The sequence below is a fragment of the Mesoplodon bidens genome (genome assembly GCF_964165515.1).
Source record: "Mesoplodon bidens genome assembly, chromosome: 9".
NCBI lineage: Eukaryota > Metazoa > Chordata > Mammalia > Artiodactyla > Ziphiidae > Mesoplodon > Mesoplodon bidens.
In genome coordinates, this window is record NC_138166.1 from 88,820,485 (window position 1) to 88,833,524 (window position 13,040).

At 42.1% G+C, this 13,040-nt stretch overlaps 1 long non-coding RNA gene across 1 annotated transcript in view; it reads left to right on the plus strand.

Moving 5' to 3' along the window:
- Positions 1-7,834, plus strand: part of LOC308622611 — a 29,326-nt gene extending 21,492 nt beyond the window's left edge. The window contains exons 2-3 of the long non-coding RNA XR_014016658.1: positions 600-720; positions 7,662-7,834. This is a non-coding gene — a long non-coding RNA (uncharacterized lncRNA). The remainder of the gene's footprint in view (positions 1-599; positions 721-7,661) is intronic.
- The last annotated feature ends 5,206 nt before the right edge of the window (positions 7,835-13,040 follow it).

The window sequence follows — 13,040 nt, forward strand, 5'->3', positions numbered from 1 at the left end:
TTTTTACAGCTACGGTACATTTGTTCTTTATGAAAACCGATAAGGTAGGTAGAGCAAATTTAGAAATAAGGAAAAGAGTCCAGAAAGGTTACTCATTAATTTACTCAACAATTGAACAAATCTTTATTGCACCAACTACATGCTACGCACTGGGCTAGGGGTGGCGGTACAGCAATGGATAAAATGAGCTAAGACTGTGCTCTCATGGACCCAGAAATCTTACAGTTCTGTGTCTTGTCCAAGTCTATATTTGCCCAATAAATGGTAGACTTGGTGTTAGAACCCAGTTCTTATAACTCTTGATTCATCAAACTCCTCTACTGGCAGGTTTAGCCCCATACTTGATCTGGAATAATATGTGGGTCCCACCTAAATTATGTTTGCTGTCTGTTTTAGAGTTGGATTTACTGTTCATCTCACTCATTTCCTCTTTTTGGTGGGCACATAGTTAGACTGCATTTCCCAACTTCCCATGCAGGTAGAGGTGGTCATGTGACTGAATTCTAACCAGTGATATACGCAGAGGTTATGTGCACTACTTCCCAGCCTGGACCACAGAAACACGGCACCTGTCATAATCTCTCCTTTTTCTCCATTAGCTGCTGAATGCAGAGGACTCCAAAGACCAAGAAAAGGGTGAAGCCATAAGATGGAAGAAACATTTCCTGAATGACACATGGAAAGCAGCCTGTCAACCAGGAACACGTAGTATGACTTCTTGTGAGTGAGAGATAAATTTCTATTGTCTTAAGTCACTGGGATTTGGGAGACATTTTTGTTTTGTTTTGTTTACAGTAGATAGCATACCCTAACAAATGCACCCTTCAAATTAAAGCCTAAAATGGGACTACAAGAGTGATAATTAAATGGCATAAATTTATTCTTAATCTGTTGAACTATATCCCATGTTCTTTTTTGATAATCTGGATATAGACATGATTATTCTCATCAAATTCAAAGGAGATAGCGGCACTTCAGGGAAGTTTAAAATGATATTCAACAATAGTGTAGACCCAGTGTGTCTTGATATCAACAAGGCATTTTGAATAAAATGGTGAAATAGGGATACCACTCAATGAGTTCAAAGCTGCTTAATCAATCATACCCCAAGTGATTAGTGGACACATTTAAGTATGCAGGGGGTTCTGCAATTGAAATATTGGACTATTCTCTTAGCCTTGTTTTGGTCAGCATTTTTATCAGTGTCTTGCATGAGGATGTAGTAGGTATGCTGGTCAAATGTGCTAGTGACACAAGTCTGGAGGGGATAGAAATAAGACATAAGATAGTTGACAGAATCAAGATTCATTATCTTGATGTGCTGCAGTGCTGGGCCAAAACCAGCAACATGAAATGTAATAAGGATAAATGCAAGGTCTTGTTTTTAGGTCCAAAAATGAATTATAAGAATACAGGATGGAGAACATGTAACTTGGCAGCAGTTGATGTAAAAAGGCTCTGGGGGTCTTATTTAACCAAAAGCTCAATTTGAGCCAACAGTGTGATATGGCTTCACAAACTGAGCTGCTTTAATGGAAGAATTGTGTGACCATCATGAGACACATTAGGCTCTGTGCTCCTCAGATGAAATCTGGGTTATTATTTTTAATAATAACTTTAAAATTCTGTGTATGTTGGAACAGTGACAAACTAGAGATTCCATGGAGGAGGTGATGAGGATGGTGAATAAAGATGTCTCCTGCCTCTGCACCCATAGCATACCACTGGTGACCTATTTAGTGCTTGTGTCATTTCTCCAGCTTTGCACTATAGTCTGTCTCATGCACTAGACAAGCTCCATTAACAAAGGGATCTTAATAATTATAGCACCAACAATGGTTACAGGTAACATTGATTGAGTTTTTCCCATGTGCAGGGCATTTCTCTAAATGTTTTACATATATTATCTTATGCAACCTTCATGGCAGCCCTATGAAATGGATCCTACTAGTGACTCCCCTTTATGGATGAACTAAGACATAGTAGGGTTAAGTTCCTTAGTAAATGATGCAATCAGGGCACAATTTCAGGCAATTTGACTCCAGGACTGCTACTCTTCACCCATATGCTATCTATCTGATCAGGCTCTGAAACTCTCCAACCTTAAGCACTCATGATCAATAATTTTAATGAGAGAGAGGAGAGTGGTACATAGAAACCAAGTTGTAGAAAGAACCAAGAGGGGCAGAGCTTTTCTCTGATAACTGCTGGGAATTTGTCTAGTGCCCACTGCATATAAGAAGAGAAATACACTCATGAGGTTGGGTTTTTTTTTTAATCAATTAATTATTTATTTATTTTTGGCTGCGTTGGGTCTTCATTGCTGTGCATGGACTTTCTCTAGTTGCGGCAAGCGGGGGCTACTCTTCGTTGTGGTGCGTGGGCTTCTCATTGCAGTGGCTTCTCTTGTGGCGGAGCACAGGCTCTAGGGACACGGGCTTCAGTAGTTGTGGCTCGTGAGCTCTAGAGCACAGGCTCAGAAGTTGTGGCATACAGGCTTAGTTGCTCCATGGCATGTGGAATCTTCCTGGACCAGGGCTCAAACCCATGTCCCCTGCATTTGCAGGCAGATTCTTAACCACTGTGCCACCAGGGAAGTCCATTCATGAGGTTTTGATATACCTGGAAACCTATTCTAGTAGCCTCATGAATAATCTATATATTTTTAGTTTTCAAAAACATTTTAATTTTTTATTGAGGTATAATTGACATACAACATTACATTAGTTTCAGGTGTCAAAAGCATTTTGAGAACACTTGATGTTATTTAATCCTACAAATTGCTTTGTAAATTAACCATGGCAAGTTTAAGGAAACAAGCCCAGAAAGACTACATTTGTTCATCCATCCATGTATTTATCAACAAACACTTATTATCTATTACATGCCAGGCAATAACCACAAAATCATAAGAGCTTTGTAAAGCAGGTGTTATCTCCATTTCATAGATAAGGAAATGGAAGTCCTGAAGACTGCATCAACACTAGCACTATGAGATACACACACACACACACACACACACACACACACGATAATACGTGTGAAATATGTCTGGGCCCCACATTACATGTTCTTCTTTCAGAGGTTGGAATTGGAGGGGTCATTCTTCCTCATTGTTAAATTTCACAGCCCTGTGTGTTGGAAAGGGGTTTCCGTATCTAATTAGTAGTTGAGCTCTTGGTTTCCAATATGATGTTCTTACCGTGAGATAGGTTACGTGAAAAAATCAAAGTGACATTCGTGCAAAAGAGAGCAGAGTCCTCGCCATCATAGGGATGAACATTTTGAAATAAACACCTGTTAGAACATGAGATCACCCTTGGAAGGTGCTTTGGGATCTTTGGGCAAGTGTGGTTGGCGTGGGGACGCATGCTGGGACACCTCCCGCCTGTGGGTTCCAGACCTCCCAGGCTCCCAGCCTCCCAGCTGTGGAATGTCCTGGAATGTGCTCCAGTCGGCGTGGGCCTGGAGCCTGGGAGCTGTAGGGCTGTGCTAGCAGGGGCTGGTCTGGACCCACCTGGGATCTCTGGTGTGGTTCAGCAGCCCCCAGGGCTGGGAGGTGAAGAAACTAATAGGAAATGCAGAACTTGTCACTGCAGGCCTCCCTGCAAGCAGAGGTCAGCTGGAGCTGAAGGAAGATAGGGGTTCCTCTATCGCTTCTTACCAATATCCACCATGTCAGCGTGATTTCCAACAGAGTTTATCCAAATGCCTCTCTCGCCCCTGTGTCCACGGAGAGTTAGAAATTCTGTATCACCTACTCTTCTTCCTTGTAAATGAGCAGTCTTCTTTAAGGTTAGGACTGAAGAGAAACTGTGGACCCAGGTAGCGAAGGGTAAGTAGTATTGGTAGTGAAAAGAGAGGCAAAGTATTTGGTCCTTCAGCCCTGGAAGTTCCTGGGAACTCTCCTGCCTCACCTCTGCCTGTTGGTGCAGACACAAAGGGCAGACCCTCTGCAGCAGCCTTTTAAAGTCCTGTCAATAAAAGATCTTTCAAGGAGAGTTGGAATGCTCACCAGGGGAAAGGTTTCTTTTTCTCTCCTAGAAGGCCTTAGAGACTTCTACATTTTCCATGACTTCCAAGAAGAGAGTCAGGGGGAAGGAAAATTACTGCTTAGACTGCAGTTGGCAGTGGCTTGGGGATCAGCCCCCTAGGCCCTGGCTTTGTGCCTCTATGGAGAAGCATCTTTAACTTTCATTGCCCAAGGGTGTTTTTCTTCTAGTGAGTGGAGGAGGAGATAGGAGAGGAAATAAAAGCACAAAAATGAAAAACAAAGAATTCCTGAAGGTCTGATAAGCTGTTCAACTATGCACCAAAACATAAATATTTGGCCAAATTAGCTACTCCAAATGCTTCATATTTCTAAAATTGAGCCACAGTTTGTTATACTTTGAAGTTCCTCAGCTCTTGACAATCCTGTGCAAATCTAAGGGGAGTGAGGATTGGAGTTCATTTCCCTCCCTGAGATCTCAGCAAATACTTAACTTCTTTTCTTTGATGCCTGGTAAAATGATTTTGTTGTTTTGTTGTTCATCTCTTTCCAAAGGGACATGTTCTGTGCTTGTGCAATCATTCAAGTCAGCATTTTATCAATGAACAAGCAACAAACATGTGCTGGAAAATATTAACTTGGAACTGATCAGAAAGCTCTAATGGTTATTAAAATATCTACATCCTAATATAATCTGCAACAGTGCTGTAGCCTAATTTCTGCTTACCTTTTGTTGAATTCACCTTTTGAGATTTGCATGACTTTAGTCATACAGCATCTCACAAATATAGGATTCAAATCTAATTTACTTATGCTATGGCATGGCAGAAATCACTGTTCCCTTGGGCAGAAGAATGAACACCCATAAACTGAGTGTTTATATGATCCTCAAGCAGTTGGTTAGTTTCCTCAGTGCAGTCCTGTTACCTGAAAACTGGGCTCAACCTCTTGGTGGGTGTCGAGCCAAAAGATACAACCAAGCCAAAAATCGGGAGAAGAAAGGATTTCTTATTACCTGCAGCAAGTAAGAAGAACACCAGGGATCTTTCCTAAAGCTGTGTTTCCCCAAATAGCAAAACCGGGGAAGTTTAAGCTAAGGGTACACGCATATTCATGAAAGGGCTTGGGTGGTAGGCAGAGTCCAAGCTTTAGTTGATTGAAGTCAGGAGGGTCCGAAAAGGTCAACACCATCATCCCTTAGGTTGCAGTTGATCTGGTGGCTGAGCGCTTCAGGCTAGTCTTTACCACTGAAACAGAACTGGGAGTCTTTACACGTGATATATTATCTTTTCTAGTGTTACCTCTCTTGCCTTAACAGTCTTTGTTTCTGCATTCTTTTGTTCCCTTGAGATCATTAATTACTGAGACTTGGGCATGGCCAGGCTTAGATCACAAAATGGCTTAGGCCAAAAATGGCTTCACTTATGTCAAGAAAGCTATGCCTGGCTTTCTTTCTCTGGGGACCCCTTCCTTATCTGCTTACAGTCCTCTAATAAATTTAATGAAAAATAGGCAATCAGATCAGTTGTTTGCTATCATTTTAAAAAGCAGTAGGATGTTCTAAGGTCTAGAAAACAATGGGCCCCTCTTTTCCTGCAGCACCCATGTTTGAGGGAGTTAATTAAACAAGAAGTCTGTTAGACTGAGGTGGCTTTAATGCCTTAGTAGCCTAACCTAACACAAACCTAAGCAAACCCAAACCTAAACCTGTAGACACCTCAAGGTTAAGAAATCAAATGTAAGGAGAAACCATCACAAATAACCAAGTAAACTTTCCCAAATAAGGCAACTACTATAGCCAGTCAGATAATTTCCTTGCTTTGCTTCTGCCTTTTCTCTATCAAGTCTCTACCCAAGCTTCTATAAGTGGTGAAGCACTCCTAACCACATCTGGTTTGGTGCTGCCCAATTCAAATCGATTTTGCTCAAATAAACTCTTAAAAATGTGATATGCCTCAGTTTATCTTTTAACAAGGAGAAGATCAAGACAGAAAGATGAAAGAACAAAGCCCCATGGTTAAGCCCTTGGCCAATGGGAAACTTTTTCTCTAGCAGCAGTTCATTATACTTCATAGTAATGAGAAGTATTTTTATTAAAGCAGACAAGGGTGGTGTTACCCAGAACTGCCACTTTTAGGCGAAGGAAAGTGCTGAAGAAGTATCAAGCCTGCTCTCAGGCCCAAAATCTTTTGACCTCATTCCCAGGAAGCAAGACCAGGGACCTCCAGATGTTTCTGATGAGAATGAGTGTGTAGCTCAGAGTTCAGGTCAGTTATTTAATGGAGAAAATTAGAGGCCTTGCCTCTTTAGAGTTGGCTTTAAGTATTCTATTCTCTTCTAACAGGACATAGTTGTATTTGGGGATGGGGAGGTATGAGAGGGCGAGAGCAAGACTGACTGCATACTTTTTTATAAGAAATTCTGGAGATATTGAAAGCACAGGAAGTTCACCTATACCTGCAGACACTGACTGAATTACTCTGAAATAAGGCAAAATCAAAGTAAGCCAATCCCAGTAAGCTTTGCCAGAGCAAGACTCTTCCGAAGACATTATCTCTGCATCTTCCTGGTCACTGTCACTTCATTTCCCCAGAGAAGCCCCTCCCTTCCCCTGACAAGCCCCTCAGTTCCCGCCCTTCCTAACCCTTGGAGGGCCCTTCTCTCTTTGCTCTTGAAAGGGCAGTTGAAACGCCTCTTCCTCCAGGAAGACTGTCTTGGAGAAAAGAAGTGACTCGCCCTTCTCTGGACTCTCGCAGAACTTTAATTGCACCTCTTCATGGCACTTATTGTCATTGTGCCACATCATAGCAATGTATGTTCACATCTTATCCCTTCTTACCTCACCTGATTTGTAAGCTCCTGGATGGCAAGATCTCTGATATATAGACAGTCCCCGACTTATGATGGTTCAACTTGCGATTTTTCGACTTTACGATGGTATGGAAGCAACACGCATTCAGTAGAAACCATACGTCGAATTTTGAATTTTGAACTTTTCCTAAGCTAGTGATATACGGTCTAGTACTCTTTCCTGATGCTGGGCAGTGGCAGCGAGCACAGCTCCCAGTCAGCCATGCGATCATGAGGGTAAACAATGGATACATTCTCAACCATTCTGTACCCACACAACCATTCTGTTTTTCACTCTCAGTACAGTATTCAATAAATTACATGAGATATTCAACACCTTATTATAAAAGAGGCTTTATGTTAGATGATTTTGCCCAACTGTAAGTTAATGTAAGTGTTCTGAGCGCATTTAACATAGGCTGTTTGGTAGGTTAGGTGTATTAAACGCATTTTCAGCTTACGATATCTGGACGTAACCCCGTGGTAAGTCAAGGAAGATCTGCATCATACTTTGTGTCTTCACACTATTTAGCACAGTACCTCATACTTAAAAGGCACACAGTAAGTGTGTGTTTAGCAATAAGATAAATGCATCCAAAGCCAGCTCTACTGCACAGCAGTAACACAGCTGCAACCTAAATATTCTTACAAGTGAGGATAAAGAAAGTCAAATCTCCACTTTCTAAGTTTCAAATAAATGCTTCCCTTATTTTCTCTAACTCAGTATCAAGCTTCTTAAATTTGGTCAGAATCAGTTGAGCAGTTTAGAGTGTAATAGTTTAAGTAAACATTTTTCTTTTTCTTTCTTCCTTGGGAACAGATGACACTTTGCTGGACAAAAAGGAAAAATATCTGGGTGGGAGAGACTGTGGGGGGCCCGTTAAGCCCGCATTCTGCTACTGGATTTAGTCGAAAATACCAAGCTGTTTTCAAGAAGTCTGGATTAAACTGACTCCCTCACACTGTACTCAGGGATGCCTTACTTGAAGAATTGAAAGCAGAAAGATTTGGGAGTTCAGAGTTAAGCTGAACAAAAGGTAATTATTTTAAATCAAAACATATGCATGAAGCGTGAACTTAAGCTAAATTCCAAGGGGCAATTGCCACTTAGCTTTCACTCCTCAGACCTATCTTCTCTGATAAATTTTCCCTGGTTATATATTTTTTTTAAAGGGGGGTAGGGTGGGGTGTTGCTTTGCCATTCCTTAAAATAGCACTTTTTAAATTTTTTTAATTAATTAATTTTTATTTCTGGCTGCGTTGGGTCTTTGTTGCTGCGCGCCAGCTTTCTCTAGTTGCGGCGAGCGGGGGCTACTCTTCGTTGCGGTGTGCGGGCTTCTGATTGGGTGGCTTCTCTTGTTGCGGAGCACGGGCTCTAGGCACTCGGGCTTTAGTAGTTGTGGGTCACGGGCTCAGTAGTTGTGGGTCGCGGGCTCTAGAGCGCAGGCTCAGTAGTTGTGGCGCACAGGCTTAGTTGCTCCGTGGCATGTGGGATCTTCCCGGACCAGGGCTCGAACCTGTGTCCCCTGCATTGGCAGGCGGATTCCTAACCACTGTGCCACCAGGGAAGCCCAGCACTTTTAAATATACTGTCTCCTATTAGTTTCCTAGTGCCTTTCATCTCCTAATTGTTCTATGTAATACCTGGTGTGATGTGTTCTTAATATGTAAGTAATGAGAAGATGAGGAGCAAGTGGTAGAATTATATGAAGAAAAAAAGAAAGTAGGTAAGATAATTCCTGTCCTTTTTCTCAGTGTCCAAGAGTTTTGGGAGACTTGGGAAGCCTTTTGGTGTGGTGATGGTGGAATTTGTTTTTCAGTTTGTAACGTAGTGTTATCTGTCATGGTTGTGTGGATTTGATGAAGTAACTGCTCTTAGTTTGGGAGGACTGGAGAGATTCTGTGGGCAGTCCATGCAAAGAGCCTAACTGGGCTGGAATCTCTAGCAATGGAACTTTTGGGGCTCAGAGCTTAGGTTCTGTATATTTGGACTTTGGGGAAGGAAGAAGCTGTTGATGAATAATATCTGAGGAATCGGAGATTAGTCTAATGAGGCCAGAGAAATGAAAAAATAGGCTTGTTTATTTTTCTTCACAAATGCAGAGAAATGCCTGTCAGCCCTGGCACCAACCATGGAAGTGACACAAGAGTGCAGAGCAAGGAGTGGGACTTTCAAGGACAAGGACAAAAGAGTGAGATAACGGGTAGATGTGGGGTGGATCTAGCCTCGGGGGGCTTCTGGATGCAGAAGGGCATGATGCACCCACAGCCAGGGACCTAGGTGGTCATTCCAGCTTTATGAAGGGCTTCTGTTTAGCCAACCCCAGAGGGGGTGCTTTTCAAAGTTCCAGAAGACAGCAGAAGTTTGAGTAGTGCCGAGGAAATACACAGATTTCTGAGGTGCCAGAGGTGCAAGAGTGGGTAACATTTCTGGAGTTTAATTTAGAGAACACATAGATTTCTAGAGCTCAGGGTTAGACCAAAGAAGTTCTTGATCTCACAGAAAGAGCAGATTCTCGGACCTCTTTAGGGAACGCAATTCATAGTAAAGAATAGCACTCTAGAAGGGAACCAGTGGGTCCAGGTCTCCCAGAACTAGAAAAGTAAGAGGAAGAAATAGAGAATGATCCCTTCAGAAACCCTGAGGCACTGTTCTGATCATGTGAGAACACTGGGAGCTCTGGGTCGGGATGGGTACTGCCTCTCAGAATCCTGAGACCCAACAGTCCTCTGAGTGGACACTTCTCCGATTGATGACTTCCTCTGGCACATTCCTGCCCATTGATGATCCACAGCCTAAGTTCTAAATCCTCCAATAAAATGACACCAACCACTTTACCATCCTCTCCAAACATCTGGCCTTCCTTTGATCTTCCTCTTGATCAGGAAATTCCTTTTAAAAACCCCATTGGTTGCCGTGAATATTTTTTTGCTATTTTCTGCTCACTTAGGGCTTTGATATTCCCAATGCTTTCTCTACCAGCTAGGGTCCATGCAGGGGACAAAACCGCTACTAGTTAGTTGAACAAAGAGAATTTAATATATTTTTTTAAGCCTGTTAATGAGATATAGCGTTGTTAGCAAGGTGACTCAAAGGGTAAATAAGGTATCAGGGAAGAAGCAACAGCAGGAAGCACTCCTAAAATAGAAAGAACAGAGAGAGGAGGTTGGGTTCTTAAAATTTGGAAACTAAAGGGAGGGCTTCCACAGAGATGAAATTCAGATTTCTGAGGAGAAGAGGCTGCTTGGCTGGTGTTGGTATCTCTGAACTTGGAGGAGAGGAGGCTTCAGGAAATCTAGATTTCTGAGGAGGAAGTACGGATCAGATGTCTTGGGGGGACTGGGTGGAGGGTTGACATGGCCAGTGTTTGGAGAAACTGCAAATCAGATTCAACTGCCGCTTCAGGGAGAAACTGCTATTGCTGGGGTGACCTAAAGACCTGCTAGCATACAGGAACAGGCAACGCCCTCCCTTCCTCCGTTCAGCCCTGTAGCCTCCCTGTGGCGCCCCCTATGGGCAGAGCCCAACAGGGCGCCTGCTGTCAAAGCAGCAATGTGCAGAGTCCCAGCGTCACAAAGCAGAATGGAGGAGGGCGGATCTGGAGGTGAGAGGTAGCACCTTAATAACTGGCAACACTCTCCTCATAGATCCTCGGGAAAACACCTGCTTCTTTCCTATGATAATCATGTATTATTAATTACTCTGGACTCATATTTGAGGCCTTTCCAAGTACCTTTTCTTGGAAGGGAGAACCACGCCTTTCTTCCCTAGACTTAAAAAAATTCTGTCTTCCTAAAGTCTAAGGCATATGCTTGATTATGCTTATTCTTTTACTCCTAGCAATTAAAAGTAAAAAAAAAACCAAAAAAAATTACTTCCACTTTCTTCTGAAAGGTGAAGACAAGTCAAGAATGGGTCTACCACCATATACATAATATATATTCAGTGATCAATTCTAGATCTCACTCCTATACTACTAGTTCTTTTTTTTTTTTTTTTTTTCTTTTTGCCACATGGCGTGCTTGGGGGATCTTAGTTCCTCAAGTTCCCCAACCAGGGATCGAAACTGGGCCCTCGGCTGTGAAAGCGCACAGTCCTAACCACGGAACCACCAGGGAATCCCCACTCCTATACTAGTTTTATCTGTCAGAAATGTGTAATTAATTTTCTCCTCCTGACCAGGTGGCCCATAACATAGTTCCAGAACAAGCCATATCTTTCCTTCTCTAACTCATCCTCGCTCTACAGTGTTTCCATTCATAGGTTATTCGTGTGAATAGCTCCTTGACATATAGTACCATTCAGTCTCCCCTTATTAGAGGCCTATCGTTCAGGAATAGGACTTGCTCTTCCATCAGTGCATTTCAATATGGAATCTCTTTCCACCATGTCTCAAAAATCACAGTATGGTATAATCTCAAGCTCAGTTTGCTTGCACTATACACTTGGAAGGTTAGGGAGACAGTATGATGTAGTGTGGGCTCTCGACCAGATTGCCCATGTCTAAATCCTCCTTTTCCCACAAGAACCAGCTGTGCATGTCCCTGTGAACATGGCTTCTTAAGCGTCTATAAGTTTAGCTCCTATAAGCTTTATTTTCTCCATCTGTAGAATGGAAGTAATAATGGTAACTTACTTTATAGGATCGTTCCTAAGTTTAATAGTGATATGAAGATAGTAAATAATCAGTGACAGATATTATCAGTATAAAGATGTTGAGGCTATAGTTATTATTTCCTTCTTCCATTTCCTCTCTAATATTTTGGGGGTACAAAACACCAAGTCCCATACTCTTATTCATCTTCTCATCTTATCCTTGTTGTCCTCAATAGGTACCACTTTCATAGGCTTATCAAAGCGACTGTCTCCCTCTCCTTCTTTATTTAATTTAGTTTTTCAATCAGGTCAGACTCCAGTTATATATACTTCCCTGGCCAATTCATCCCAATACCTAAGGCCATAGTTTTGTCTTTTACATCTCATTTCTCATTATCTTCTCTTTATTGGGACATTCAACTTCCACATCTTCCTTTCTATTCCAAGCCTTTACTGTTGGTAGAGAAAATTATAAGCCCATCATCTAAGCCAGCGGTCCCCTACCTTTTTGGCACCAGGGACCAGTTTTGTGGAAGACAATTTTTCCATGGTGGTGGGGGGATGGTTCAGGCAGTGATTCGAGAAATGTGGATCAATGGGGAGCGATAGTGAGCGGCAGATGAAGCTTCGCTTCTTTGCCTCCTGCTCACCTGCTGCCGTGCAGCCTGGTTCCTAACAGGCCGCAGACCAGTAATGGCCCACGGCCCAGGGGTTGGGGCCTCCTGATCTATGCTGTAGAGTCCTTTGATTCCTTGTCCAAGGCCTCGTAGTTTCTTTTCAGTTAATGTCATGTATGCAGCATTTTAAACTTAAGATGTGCCGGGAGGAGATTTCCAGGAGCAAGTTAATAGGAATCTTCAAGTGGCAGAGGAATCATGAGAGCAGACCTAAGAGCTTAAGGAAGTAGATTTCAAGAACTTGGTGATCCATCTTAGGTATTCAACTTGGACAGAATGCTTATTTCATACAGGTTAAGTAGGGCATCTTGAGACTGTCAGAAAATGAGTCTATCTGCATAATGCCAAAGAAATCTGTTATCTAGTCAAAACAACCAAATAATTTCCATGTTAATTTATTTTTCATTTTGTGTTTGTATTTGTACATCCAGCCCAAAACTCTCAAAGGAATAAATTATTACTTCAGCATATAAAGGTTTAGTTACTTCTCTTGGCTACCACAAACCATCCAAATTATAAAAGTAAAACTATGTATTGTACAGTGATACCTTCATAAATCTACTTCCAAGAGCCAGAGAGGAGGCATCAGGAGTGGAGAATTTCATATGTGTCTGTGCATGTACAGAGTTCAGGCTCTAGAAATAAATGTGTCAAGTATGTGTAACTGCTGCCGAGTAATTATGCAACTTACATTTCTGCCAATAAATTTTGAGCCTGACATGCAAGACTGGACTATAAATCCAACCTTTGCACCAATTATCAAAAATACACTTTGCAATCTTGAATATATTATTTTCAGAGAGAAAATAAAGAATGGAACGTTATGTTGAGTCCATGATGCAAACTCTGCTGGAGGTTGGGGTTGGGTGTGGAGTGTGTCCAGAGGAGCCTCAGCTCTGAAAAGAGAACTTTTAGTCTTAGGATC